The 14,199-nt window shown below is 41.0% G+C and overlaps 1 protein-coding gene across 2 annotated transcripts in view; it reads left to right on the plus strand.

The window, feature by feature from the left end:
• The window catches only part of AMER3 (APC membrane recruitment protein 3), a 59,052-nt gene extending 45,054 nt beyond the window's left edge, over positions 1-13,998 (plus strand). Inside the window, exons 3-4 of one of the 2 annotated variants that reach the window (XR_004371605.2) lie at positions 3,915-4,118; positions 12,698-13,998. The gene's annotated coding sequence lies outside the window, so the exon portion shown is untranslated. Of the gene's footprint in view, positions 1-3,914; positions 10,772-12,697 lie in introns of those variants that run through there. The other variant, XM_032764797.2, reaches the window with a different exon arrangement.
• Positions 13,999-14,199: the final 201 nt, after the last annotated feature.

Genomic DNA, 14,199 nt, shown 5'->3' on the forward strand with positions numbered 1-14,199 from the left:
AGATGGAGCATGAATCACTTTTTCAGCCATTAGATGGCAGAGTTTCACAAGCAGGGTTTGCACTTTTGACTTTGTGTGCTGTGCATAATTCACACATCAATGAATTCTTAACAGTTCCAGCAGTTAATGGACTAAATTTTGAAGTGCTGGATAGTGCAGATGGTTTATTCGTTATCATGTAATCCCTGGAAAACAGTGTTCAAATCAACAACTAAAGTGCAAAAGCTTCAGAATGTCACAAAGTCACTGCTTTCGCTGAATGAGTGTTGCTGCAATGTGTGTGCAGTCTGCACAGACTGGCCACGGGTTAGCACCCCTCTCCATTTAGGATGGGCACCTGGCTCTGACAGCAGTTCTCAGGGGGGAGTCAGGAATATATCTATTCCTCACCTCTTTCAATCTGTGTAATGAGCAGCAGCACAAGCAGTAAGGCCATTTGTGCCCTCTCCTAAAAAACCCTGGCAGGTTAGCAATGCAGAGGTGCATCATAGGCATGTGTCAATGCACTGGAAGGCTAAGAATAACTCTTTGCCCCACTGAGAAGGGTCACGACAGTGTGTCCCAAATGTATGAATTTGACATGCTAGTAAAAGTCAAGAAAAGAACATTACTCACCACACGGAGCTCAGAGAGGTGGGAACCCTGTGGACGTTCCCTTCAAAGGAATCCCCCCCACCACATCTCTCTTCTCCAGCCCAACATACCTGACAAGTTATCTTCTGGCTCCCTCCAGGGGAATAATTCCACACTTCCTTCCATACCTTTCCCTGCTACATGGAAAGATTAACACGTGACAAGAGGAAAAGGAAGCTGTAAATTCTCCTCTACACTTAAAAAATATCTCAAAGGGCCAAATCTCCAAATAAGCCAGGGCCCTGGGAGCCATGAAGGGTGTATACATATATATACACTGGCCAATTTTAATGATATCTGAATCATCATAGCCTCAAAAACAGATCTACCCACACAGAAAATGGAAAGCTTGAGAATAATCTCTCCTGTGACCCCGCAGCCATCTGCTAATATCCAGGCTTCTCTAGATCATTGGGAAAAGCAACAATATCAAATATATTTTTTTAAAATAAGGAAAAAAATATATCCTTCTCTTTAGGTGGGCCTGGACAATGATGGCATTCAAGGATTGGCTTCCCTTTTTCCTACCCAGGCTGTGTTCCCTTTTCTGGTCTATTCAATCTCTCTCTCACTGTCGTGGTGTGCATTCGGCCATGGGGCTTGTAGCAACCATGGCCCAGGCACCACACAAGTTCTGAGATTTTAATAGGTACTCCCAATAGCTTGAATTCATCCAAAAGCCTGAGACAGGCAGCCATGTTCCAGAATGAGGACTCAATTTATTAGCCCTTCTCCTACCAGTGACACTTCCTGAGATTTAATAAGCACCATCACATCCTATAGAAATAGGAAATCTTTTTATACTTAGAATTTTCCCTGCTCAGTTGTGGATTCAAGCTGAAGTAACAGGTCTATCCCCTTTTCATTAAGTTTTGTTCCAATTCTAGGGCTACCAAGGGAATAAAAAGTGAAAAAAATAATGGAAACCCAGCACCAGAGCAAACACAAAACCAGGCAAATATGCTGTAAAAACATACAGTGACGGAGGAATTTCATAAAGGCTGGGGCTTGGATAAACATTCAGAAGTTTCGATACTTCATTGAATCAACTGAGGTCTCCCCCCAGGCCCAGCCATCCTCCATCTCTTCACAGAATCCCCTGCCAAATGGAAGATGAGATAAGATAGTGGCTTGTGAGAGAATGTACAATGGCCAATGATGCCACTTTGGTATGGCTGAAGGATGGCTAAAATACCTATACCTCATCTGGCATTTTGAGAAGATTATGGATAGGTCTAATCTCCACACCCAGTAGCTAAAGGGGGATTTGTCCCTCTACCTCTCTTCAGAAGTCCAATTGTTCCTGTCCTCATCAGTATTTTGTCCTCCACTCATCTGTCCACCTAGACCAAGAGTGCTATAGGAGAGGTGGTGGGGGTTAACTCAATCTCCCACCCCAATCACTACAGCATTAAGCGGTGTTGTGTGTGCTGTACGGTGGGAAATTATGCTTGTACATTTTAAGTGGAAACAGAGCATCCTGGCCACTCTCTGCTTAGTTCTACACAAAGCCACCTGCTTCCTGGCCAACTCGGTATAGGGTTGTGGTGGGGTGGTCACCCTGCCTTGCCTTGAAGGGCTTAAAACAGCCTTGGGAGAGGCCTGTGGCTGGGGAAAAGCTGGGCTGATTTAGAAAGCAGCCATAGCTGCAGCCAGTGCAAGCAGGGCCCAGCTGGCCCTTAAAAGAGGGTGGTGGGCCAGCAGGAAGGCACACACTCTCTTTAGCTTTCTTGAGAGAGAGGATCTGGCTGCCTGGGAACCTGAGAAGGGTACCTAGGATGGAGCAGTGCTGGGGAAGGGCAGAGGGAGCTGGGGAGCACCAGCCTAACAAAAACCCCAGGCTGCAAGCCTAGTTAAGGGCCTACAAAGGGTACTGGGCCTGCAGAGGGGCAGCCCAGAGATAAGCAGGGGCAGCAGGTCCAACACCCCCTTGGCGATAATGAGTGGTTTATAGACTGCAGTCTGCCCCAGGGAGCAGGGGCTAGATCAGGGGTCGGCAACCTTTCAGAAGAGATGTGCTGAATCTTCATTTATTCACTCTTATTTAAGGTTTTGCGTGCCAGTAATGCATTTTAACGTTTTTAGAAGGTCTCTTCCTATAAGTCTATAATATATAACTAAACTATTGCTGAATGTAAAGTAAATAAGGTTCTTAAAATGTTTAAGAAGCTTCATTTAAAATTAAATTAAAATGCAGAGCCCCCTGGACTGGTGGCCAGGACCTGGGCAGTGTGAGTGCCACTGAAAATCAGCTTGCATGCTGCCTTCGGCATCTGTGCCATAGGTTGCCTACCTTTGGGTTAGATGATGACTGGCAGTAGCCACTGAGGCAAGGTGGGGGTTGAGGGTTCCCCTAGGTGGGGAGACCCTGATTGGGAGTTGCTGCTGGGGGGCAGAATGCCTGGACAAAGGGCAATGTGGTCTGGGAAGGACATGGGGGCCAGCAACAGGCAAGACACCGTCCTGCAAAGGACACTCCAGGCTGGAAGAGCCAGTTCCCCAGAGGACCTGCAGGAGGTGCCCTGCCAGCAAGCCGCATCCCTCTACAAGAGTCTGCTGGGATGGAACACACACTGCTGACTTCCCATTGGTCACTGCACATGCATGCCTCATAGCACTTGGTAATGAGGAAAGAAGTTCATGGAATAATTCTGAGGAGCAGCTGGGTCTCTCTGGAGGCAGCCTACACAGCCTGGGGAGATTTGGGGGACTAATACCAATACATCAGTTCCCAAGGATTCAAAAGTCAGAAACACCATATGCCCCAGCCCAAACAACTGCCCACTTCAACATGTAGCACTGACATTTACCAGCAGTCATCTTCTTGGAAGGGGAAGTCCTGTTGCTTACACAGCCCTTTGTCATCTCCACAGAGGAGAAGGCAGCCCATTTTCCACTATGGCATTTCCAGAGCATCTTTGCATTCTCCCGCTATTGTGGTATCTGTCACTAGTTGTTCTCCAATGCTAGGCAGTGTTGCAGTGTGCCAAGCAGAAGGGGCTGGATTTCAGTGCTGAGGGCAGTATTACTATATCAGTGCAACATCAATTGCACTGTTTAAAAAAAAAGTCACAATGAACAGGAGATGTTTCTGACCATGTTGCTATTTGCAGCCAATTTCTATTCTTGTTTTTCTAGCCGCACTACTGCATTTATTCTTTCAACTTGTATAATAAAATGAGAATGCCAATAAAAATGCACACTAAACACAGCTTATTTTAGTTTTGTATTTAGAAGCAATATAAAATGAAAACTCAGTATGTTTTCTGCTTATATTTCAGGTGCAACACTGAAGAAACCAGTTGTAAATAATGATGGTTTCCCACCTGTGTGTGTAAATGAAGCAAGTCACAATGAGGTCAAACTGGTGCCATAAGCAACGAGGATTTCTCACCAAAGGACCCAGTGGAGACCCTACAGGGGAAAAATCATCCTACTTATTAACAAATATTGTTGGAGCTTATGACACACACCCTTGAATCCAGGTTTGCAAATGGGCAATAAGCATGCTCCATTTTTAAATAGCAATGAAATTATGGTGAAAGTTGTTCCATGACATGAATGAGTAATTAAATGAATCTCTTTTGTCATATTGCACCATATGATGAAGTCTTTCAGGCAACAAAAAATGCTAGTATTTTTTTTTTAATGCAAATATGTGCTGAAGCAGCATTAACTTGGTTTAGATAATTTTCATTCTTTTGGATAATGTAAATATTGTGAATTTCTACTGAACTTCACAGAAGTGCTTAAACTATTACAATAACATTTATTAATCATCTTAAACTTGATCATGCAGACTACGTTTGTACGCTGAGATTTACCACTTGGTTTAAAACATTTTGTAAATATGGAGATGATAACAACAGGAAGTATAAAATGGTCTATATTCTCCAAAGAAGTTTGTTTACTGTGTACCCTAGTTATAGAGGGTTGTGTTTGAGAATGATTATTAATAAGTTTTTACTTGTTCTGTTCTAAGAAAAACACCCTGTTTAAGTGTGAAACCGTGGTTTTATTTAATCCCAGAAAGTCTTATTTTTCTAATTTAGAACCCAGTTAGATATACCACTAACTGGACTTTCATTTTCTGTGAAGAAGCCTCTCAAGTGGGTTGAACTCAAGAGCCATTATTTTCGAGACAGTTCTAACTTGTGCTTAATTGCAAACTGTCACATACTGGAAGGGCATAGGATTATACTGGATTGAAACTGGATACACAGAAGTTCTACGGACTATAGATTGGACTGGTGATCTAATGGTTCCTTCTGGCCTTACAGTCTACGAAAAGAACATTAGATCATCTAGTCCGATATCCTGCTTCAAATAGGGTTTGACATCTGATGCTTTATGGAAGGGGAAAAAAAAATCATCCATAATTCATACAGATTTCTATGTTGTAATATGGGGTGGAGAATGAGGTGAAGGAAGAGGATTCTTTCCTGACTTCCACAAGCAGTCATTTTACACCTTGAAGCATGAGACGTGATTACCCTTTGCTTGCACATTTGCAGCTGTCAGTCAAGTACTGTAGAGAGATTTTTTAAAAAGTGGATAACATAGTGAGTATTATCTAAACTTTGCTGAATCTGAATTGGTACAAAAACAACAGAAGGCACTGAGATCAGGGACCTGTGAAATGAAATTCAGTGTTCCAGAGATAGCATATGGTTTCAAAAATGTCTCTCATGGATAGTCATGAAATAAAACCCACCCACTAGGGTCACCAAGGTTTCCAGTACAGGTCATCTTCAGGATGAAAGCATTTGATACAAAGAACCTGTCCTCTGAAGTATAGAGGAACATTTGTGACCCTCCTTTGCTGCTGAGATATAGGTAAGGGTAGGCTGCCAAGAATTGATAATTTAGAACGTAAAAAGTCTAAAATCACAAACAATTAATCACACAGGCATCCCTTCAGCAATGCTAAAGTGACACACTATTTGTGGGCTAATCAAATAATAAAACACATGGCTCAACAGAAGAGGTTGTGTAAGAACCTGTTCTTCACAAAACTGATCTCTTTTCTTTTAGAATTATTCAACTGACCTCTTTCTTCATTTTGTTTACTTCCAAACTGTCCTTGCAATACTGATGGCCAATGAGAGCACACGGCCAGAATTTCTCCACAAAGTGACACATGATGGACCCTCCCCTTTTCCCAGGGATTCTAGGCTTAGGTAAGTGGGAGGGAGCAGAAGAGAGGAACAAAGCAAGGTGATAGTAGTAGAAAAGTGCCAATACTGCAATTAGAATTAATAGAAATGTATAATAAATACCAGCTTGCTCTTATGTAAGCTTTACAAAGGAGGTCAGTATCATTATCTTATCATCCTCATTTTACAGATGGGTAAACTGAGGCACAGGGAGGTGAAGTGACTAGACCAATTCTCAGGGTGCCCAGGACTGTGAGTCATCTTGTTACCCCCTGACTCCAAAGTGAGGGAAAGTTGCTTGTGCTTAGCTGGGTGTTGGCTCCTGAACACCACCAGTCTGTTAGCCACTGAAGCACTTGCCTCTGGGCTATGCCAACCCTTACTTTGCCTTGCAAGTTAACAATAGGTGCCCTCCAATCCCCAAACCCCTTTTGAAGCATTACCCTGAGATATGCAACCCCTGGCTACTCACAGACATTCCAGATCCATTGTTCCCAAAGGAACAAAACACACCAGCCTGTGAGATTCAGCTCATGTTCAATACTCAGCTTAACATCAGATATATATTTACAATTAAATGATTAAGTTTATTATCAAAGATTCAAGTAACAGTGAGTAAGAATATTGGAAATACATAGTTACATATAAAAACAAAAACAGCTTTCTAGAGACTAAGCTTAACTAACAGGTTAATGTCCTGTTTAAAGTCTTCTGCAGCATTTTCAACCAAGGTTGGCTAGGAGTCCATTTTTATGAATGAAAGCATGCTGTCCATTTACTTCCTAGGTGCAGGATACCATGCTGTCTTCTCTGCCTCTCAGCAATACCCCCAAAGTTCACCATCTTTACTCTTAGCCAGAATAGCCCCCTGCCCCCTGGCTTGTTTTTTCCTCTGTGTGCCTTCCCTGTTGATTTCATCTCTCTTAACATTTGACTTCATATATAAAGAGGCATCCATTGCATTAGCTTAGAATGTTTAATTTACATCCTGACGGAGATACACATTGCTTACCTCCTGTCTAGAGCAAAACCATTTTTTCCACCTTTGCTGGTGACTAATACCTTGATACAGACTTAAAAAACAAAATTTCAGTATATATGTACAATTCCTGACAGAGCATCTGTACATACATTTCACAACAATATTAATGACCATAGTGACACAGGCTTGCATTTGAGAAGACACCTGCCCCATGAGGTGCCCGTAACCCTTCTGCTTCCCCCTGCTGGTTGGCATTTAGTGGTTCTTGAGTCACACCCAAGCAGTACTTGTTTCTTTAACTGGTATTTGCTCTTCTCTTGCTTTGGTTTTTTCCCTCCCCATCTCACCCACCAGCTTTGTGTGAGCCTTCTTGCCCCTCCCCCCAGCTGCCTGGACTAAAAATATCTGGGAGGCTTTTTCCCTGCCCCCACACCTGTACTTTGCCCAAATGGTCTTCCTCATAGCAAAGGTTCCCCTCATCTTCCCCACCCACCATGGCTAGATCACAGAGATTTATGAGTCTGCTATAACCTTTTAGCTTGGGCAGTATAGAGGGTGTGCTTTTTAGACCCAGAGGTCCTCGAGTTTGATTCCTGCTGTCAGCAGCCCCACCAGATGTGCTGCATTACATATGATAGTGAAAATTCAAGCCACCAGTCTATGCAAATTATCTCAGAGTTGCTAGCCTCAGTGGAATTGCACAAATGTTGGGAGATGTGCAGAAATTTTCAATGGGGACAAGTATGTAATGGGGTCATGCTACTCACTCCTTGTTGGTGCCACCTCATGGCTCATCTGGTGAATTAGCTCACCATTGTTGGTGCCTCATCCTGCAGTCAGTCAGCCCATTGCCTGTGTCACTTGCTCTGCCTCTTCCATGGCTTAGCCTTCCAGCTAAGTCACAATCATCTTCCCCTTCTGAGGTCTCACCAGGGTTTCTGTCCACACAGTCTCAGGCAGTCTCCATACCCAGTGCAACACTCCCACAGTGGATTGTAAGGGAACCCAGGTCCCATCTGCTTCTGCACAGGGGATCATCATCCCCAAACTAAGCCTCATCGCGTCCTAACTCTCCTTCAGGTGCAGCCTATGGCTAACCGTCTTCTCTTGCCAATATTAACCATGCCAGGGCTTGCATGGGGTGAATGCCCCATCAAAAATAATTAAATCCAATCTTTTTCTTTGAACATTAAAAAAACATTCAATCTTCTCATGGCCCTCCTTGAATCAGGTGGCAAACAAACATAGCTGCCACCCGCTGGTTCAGCAGCAAGTATCTAGGATAAACTGGTTACATTGTGTATACTTCATTTTCCTTGCATTTGAAGCTTCAGATGTACTGACAAATTGAACCCATATAATGTGAATGTTCTTTTTAAATTGCAATGTGCTTTGAAGGAACAGGTTCCCACTTAGGTCTCTCAGTCTGTAATGCATTAGTGTTTCTCTTTAGTCTACACATCTTGATGGTCTACTAAATTTTAAATGAGTCAAACCTAAGATGAAGGAAGGGAGCCTAATAATCTAAACCCTATGCATTTTTTTGTGGCTCAGTGAAACCAAGTACTGTATATTGTTCCTTGCCTTATATTCTTTGCACACCCAAACTGTGCAAGGAGTGGAGTACAGGTCTATGGTGAGCATATGCCTATAAAACATGAATAATTCCTTAAGAATTAAAGGCAACCTGCAAAGATTAAAATAGTAATACCTAGCTCTAAAATAATGCTTTTCATTAATAGATTTCCAAGTGCTTCACAGTCTTTATCCTCTCTGAGATAAGAAAAGTTATGCCTATGTTACAGTGGGGAATAGAGAGACTAAGTGACTTACCCAAGCTTACACAGAACATCTCTGGCAGAGCAGGAAATCAAACCTTGGTTTCTCAAGTCCTGGGCTAGTGGTGTAACCACTGCACCATCCTTTCCAAAAGTAATGGGGTTCTACTATACTCCATTTTTGGTTTCAGAAGCCATGAAAGAAATTTTGTATTTTGTTTTTTTATTTTTTTTTCTCCTAGAAATAGCAAGCATTCTTATTCCTACTTTTGTTGCAGAATTCACTGTGAGTTCTGTGCACTCAGCTATTGAAACTTTAACAGAGATCTTTTCTCCCAAGGTCATAGCGCACCTGAGTTAAATAGTGTTTAAACACTGTAGCCTGAATAAAAAAATCACCCCTTCCATCAAAATGATCAGGTTTCATTGCCTTAAAATCACTGACACTACTAGCTTTCCAGACAATTCCAAGAAAAACAGGGCATGCATGATGCAAATTTCTAATGTGAGACATGCTGAAAAAAAGGTTGTTTTTAAAAGGCCCACACCTTCCAGGGCTTCTTGGTGCATCATAAACAAGTCAAAAAGGGGCACCAGGGTACCACTAGCTCTTTCCTCTAAAGATCACCTTTAAAGAATAGGTGTCTCCAGATAAAATTCTCAGTGGAGTTCTGAGGGTTGGCAAAAAACTAGAACACTGTGCCAAATTCAGCTCACTTGTGTGAATGGGCACAACCCAATTGGTTTCAAAGGAGTTGTGACTGCTCATACCAATGATGAAAATTTAAAGTGTTAAAAATAAGATAAAAAATAAAGTTAGTGAGAGATAGATTATGTCTTAAGGGCCCGCCCTTAGAATTTTATATCTCAAGTAAAAACATTTTTAATCTGAAAGTGATGTCAAAATATTTTATGTTCTAACAAAATATTATATTCACAATACAAAAGACCATGAGTGCTGTGCTGGACTGGAGAGGGCGTCTGTTATGCAGAGGTGGTAGCGAGCAGAAGCTCTTGGGAGGGCAAATTCCTACTTTAATAGAATGAATGGTCCTGCTACACCAAGCAAGGCTCAGCAACCTGAACACAGATTTACCATGCTACATTCCTGTTTAAGCCAAACAATGTAAAATGTGAAAAAATCTACATGATGTTAGCAGTGTTGTCATGGCCATGTTGGTCCCAGTGTGTTAGAGAGGTGGGTAAAGTAAAGAGATGAACTTTCAAGCTACACAGAGCTTCTGGTCTGAAGGAGAGCTCTGTGTAGTTTGAAAGCTTGTCTCTCACCAACAGAAGTTGGTCCAATAAAAGAACATAAGACATAAGAATGGCCATATTGGGTCAGACCAAAGGTCCATCTATCCCAGTATACTGTCTTCTGACAATGGCCAATGCCAGGTGCCCCAGAGAGAATGAACAGAACAGGTTATCATCAAGTGATCCATCCCCTGTTGCCCATTCCCAGCTTCTGGCAAACAGAGGCTAGGGATACCATTCCTGTCCATCCTGGCTAATAGCCATCGATGGACCTATCCTCCATGAATGTATCTAGTTTTTTTTTGAACCCTGTTATATTCTTGGCCTTCACAACATCCTCTGGAAAGAGTTTCACAGATTGATTGTGCATTGTGTGAATAAACACTTTCTTTTGTTTGTTTTAAACCGGTTGCCTATTAATTTCATTTGGTGACCCCCTAGTTCATGTGTTATGAAAAGGAGTAAATAATACTTCCTTATTTACTTTATCCAGTCATGATTTTATAGAGCCCTATCATATCCCCCCTTAGTCATCTCTTTTCCAAGATGAAAAGTCCCAGTTTTATTAATCTCTCCTCATATGGAAGCCATTCCATATCTCTAATAATTTTTGTTGCCCTTTTCTGAACCTTTTCCAAGTTAAATATATCTTTTTTGAGATTGGACGACCACATCTGCATGCAGTATTCAAGATGTGGGCATACTGTAGATTTATATAGAGGCAATATGATATTATCTATCTTATTTTATATCTCTTTCATAATGATTCCCAACATTGTGTTTGCTTTTTTGACTTTCACTGCACATTGAGTGGATGTTTTCAGAGAACTATCCATAATGACTTCAAGATCTCTTTCTTGAGTAGTAACAGCTAATTTAGACCACATCATTTTTGGGATTATGATTTCCAATGTGTATTCCTTTGCATTTATCAACATTGAATTTCATCTGCCATTTTGTTGCCTAGTAACCCAGTTTTGAGAAATCCTTTTGTAGGTCTTCGCAGTCTGCCTGGGATTTAACTAATCTTGGAGTAAAGCTTTGTATCATCTGCAAATTTTGCCACCTCACTGTTACCACTTTCCAGATCATTTTGAATATGTTGAATAGGACTGGTCCCAGTACAGACCCCTGGGAGATGTCACTACTTATCTCTCTCCATTCTGAAACTGACCATTTATTCCTACCTTTTGTTTTCCTATCTTTTAACCAGTTACCGATCCATAAGAGGACCTTCCCTGTTTATCTATGCAGCTTATTTCGCTTAAGACCCTTTGGTGAGAGACCTTGTCAAGGCATCTGAAAATAAAGTACATAACTAATCCACTGGATCCCCCTTGTCCACATGCTTGTTGACCCCCTCAAAGAATTCTGGTAGATTGGAGAGGCATGATTTTCCTTTATATAAGCCATGTTGACTCTTCCCCAACAGTTATGTTCATCTATGTTTCTAACAATTGTGTTCTTCACTATAGTTTCAAACAGTTTGCCCGGTACTGAAGTCAAGCTTACTGGCTGTAATTGGCAGGATCACCTCTGGAGCCCTTTTTAAAAATTGGCATCACATTAGCTATCCTCCAGTCATTTGGTACAGAAGCTGATTTAAATGATAGGTTACAGACTACAATTAGTAGTTCTGCAATTTCACATTAGAGTTCCTTCAGAACTCTTGGGAGAATACCATCTAGTCCTGGTGATTTATTACTCTTTAGTTTATCAATTTGTTCCAAAACCTCCTCTAATGACACCTCAGTCTGGGACAGTTCCTCAGATTTGTCACCTAAAAAGAATGACTCAGGTTTGGGAATCTCCCTCACATCCTCAACCATGAAGACCTATGCAAAGAATTCATCCTTGAGTGCTTGAGTGCTCCTTTATCATCTTGATCGTCCAGTGGCATGTTTAGCAGGCTTTCTGCTTCTGACGTACTTAAAGGTTTTTTTGCTATTCCTTATTGAGCCTTTGGCGAGCTGTTCTTCAAATTCTTTTTTGGTCTTCCTAATTATATTTTTACACTTCATTTGCCAGAGTTTATGCTTCTTTCTGTTTTCCTCACTAGGATTAAACTTCCACTTTTTAAAGGATGCTTTTTTGCCTCTCACTGCTTCTTTTACTTTGTTGTTTAGCCATGGTGGCTCTTTTTTGGTTCTCTTACTGTGTTTTTTTAATTTGGGGTATACATTTAAGTTGAGCCTCTATTATGGTGTCTTTAAAAAGTTTCTATGCAGCTTGCAGGGATTTTACTTTTGCTGCTATACCTTTTAATTTCTGTTTAACTAACCCCCTCATTTTTGTGTAGTTCCCCTTTCTGAAATTAAATGCTACAGTGTTGGGCTGCTGTGGTGTTTTCTCCGTCATAGCGATGTCACTATAACCAAGCGGTCCAGCTATATTCACCTCTTAGACCTGATCCTGTGATCCATTGAGGACTAAATCAAGAATTGCCTCTCCTCTTGTGGGTTCCAGGACTAACCACTCCAAGAAGCAGTCATTTAAGGTATCAAAAAACTTTCTCTCTGCATCCCGTCCTGAGATGACACGTACCCAGTCAATATGGGGATAGTTGAAATACCCCATTATTACTGAGTTTTTTATTTTAATAGCCTCTCTAATCTCACTGAGCATTTCACAGTCACTATCACCGTCCTGGTCAGGTGGTCAGTAGTATATCGCTGCTGCTATATTCTTATTATTTGAGCATGGAATTACTATCCGTAGAGATTCTATGGTACAGTTTGGTTCATTTAAGATTTTTACTTCATTTGATCCTATGCTTTCTTTTACATATAGTACCACTCCCCCACTAGCATTACCTAACCCACCTTGTCTCTCTACAAGGTCTCTACAGCATAGCGTGCTCCACCCACTGTTTTCATTTTGCTTGTTATCAGATTGTTTAGCCAGTGAGGCAAAGGACCTGACCACATGCTGAGCTGAACATCCTCAGCTTCTGTGAATGATGAGAGCACTCATCACCAAACAAAATTGACCCTTAACTACATAATACTAAGAACATGCGGTGGAAGTGATGCAGTCAGAAATTTTAGACATGTGCATGCAAGGTAAGTGTCCCTCAGAAGACTGGGTTATTAAAAGGGATGGGTGGGTATCGTGAATATGTGAAAAGGTCATATTTTGGCCTGCCTCACATTTGGTATTTATCTTCTCTGTTATTGCTCTTGCTAAGTTACAAGGTCATTGGTAGGTGAACATTGGTTTACAGATGCATAGCAAAGTTGAAATTAGATTGAGGCACATTTAAAAACAGTAAAAAAAATATAGAAACATTGACATATCCCCTGCTATGGGAAAGGAAAAAGTACTGGTGGTAGCTTTGGCAGGGAAAAGTGTGCATGGATGCCACATATAAACAGAAGATTCTCTGCAAAGTTGTTCAGCTGAAGAATGGATTTTGCAATGGAAAATCTGAAATGCACATTGTTTCTAAACCATGGACTACAGTGTTGTTGAATACTTCAGTACTTATGATTGAATGTAATTAAGCTATATACATTTATATGCTATGACTACCATATTTTGCTAACTTTTTTTCTTATATCTTTCATAACTGATGTATAGTATTATGCTTTATGTATTATATTTTAGTTACCATATTCTACATTGCATATTAAAATCACTTGAATCCTATGTTATGTATGGCCTCTTTTCAACATCATTTTATTTATTTACTTTACACACCATTTTCCAGCACTAAAAATTCATTATTCAACAATAGCGAACACTTATCAGTTTTATTTATTTCCTTCTCTACAATATGGTCTTTAGCACAAGCATAATGCAGCCCTTTTCCTTCAATCTCTTCTCTGGGTAGAAGTGCGTGTGCTTTTGCACACAGTAGTTATCTGGCACATAAGGTTTTCAGATGGCAGAATACCAGTTAATATAATTTAATCCATAGGAAACTAGTTAATTCCTAGGTGCAAGCCACATGGGTAGAGCCTTGCACAGACACAACATTTGTAACTGCATCCAATCCGCGATCTGCAAAAATAGTCCACCGATATCTGCAGATTTGCAGGGCTCTACACATGGGAACTGGATAATTTCCTAAAGTTTTGCAGCTGTGCCTGGGAAGAGGGAAGTTTTCTGACCACTGGGAGGCAGTGCATGTCAAAACACTTGAGAGGAGCAAGTCTCAATTTACCCTAGTCAAAGAAACCTTCATCCCAACCCTATGAAACCCTATGAAACCCTATGTAGCAAGTACTATATCTGGTAGTAGGTGTTTTTATAAACTAGTCAATTAGCAGAGACTCATTTTCCAATCCAACTACTATAAATGCCTAGTACATTTTTAAGTGCCATGTTAATTACACTTACATTTTAATTAAAAAAAGATTTTTAATTCTTCTTTGAAGGAGGCAAATCAAGA

This window comes from Chelonoidis abingdonii, chromosome 8, assembly GCF_003597395.2.
Source record: "Chelonoidis abingdonii isolate Lonesome George chromosome 8, CheloAbing_2.0, whole genome shotgun sequence".
Lineage (NCBI taxonomy): Eukaryota > Metazoa > Chordata > Testudines > Testudinidae > Chelonoidis > Chelonoidis abingdonii.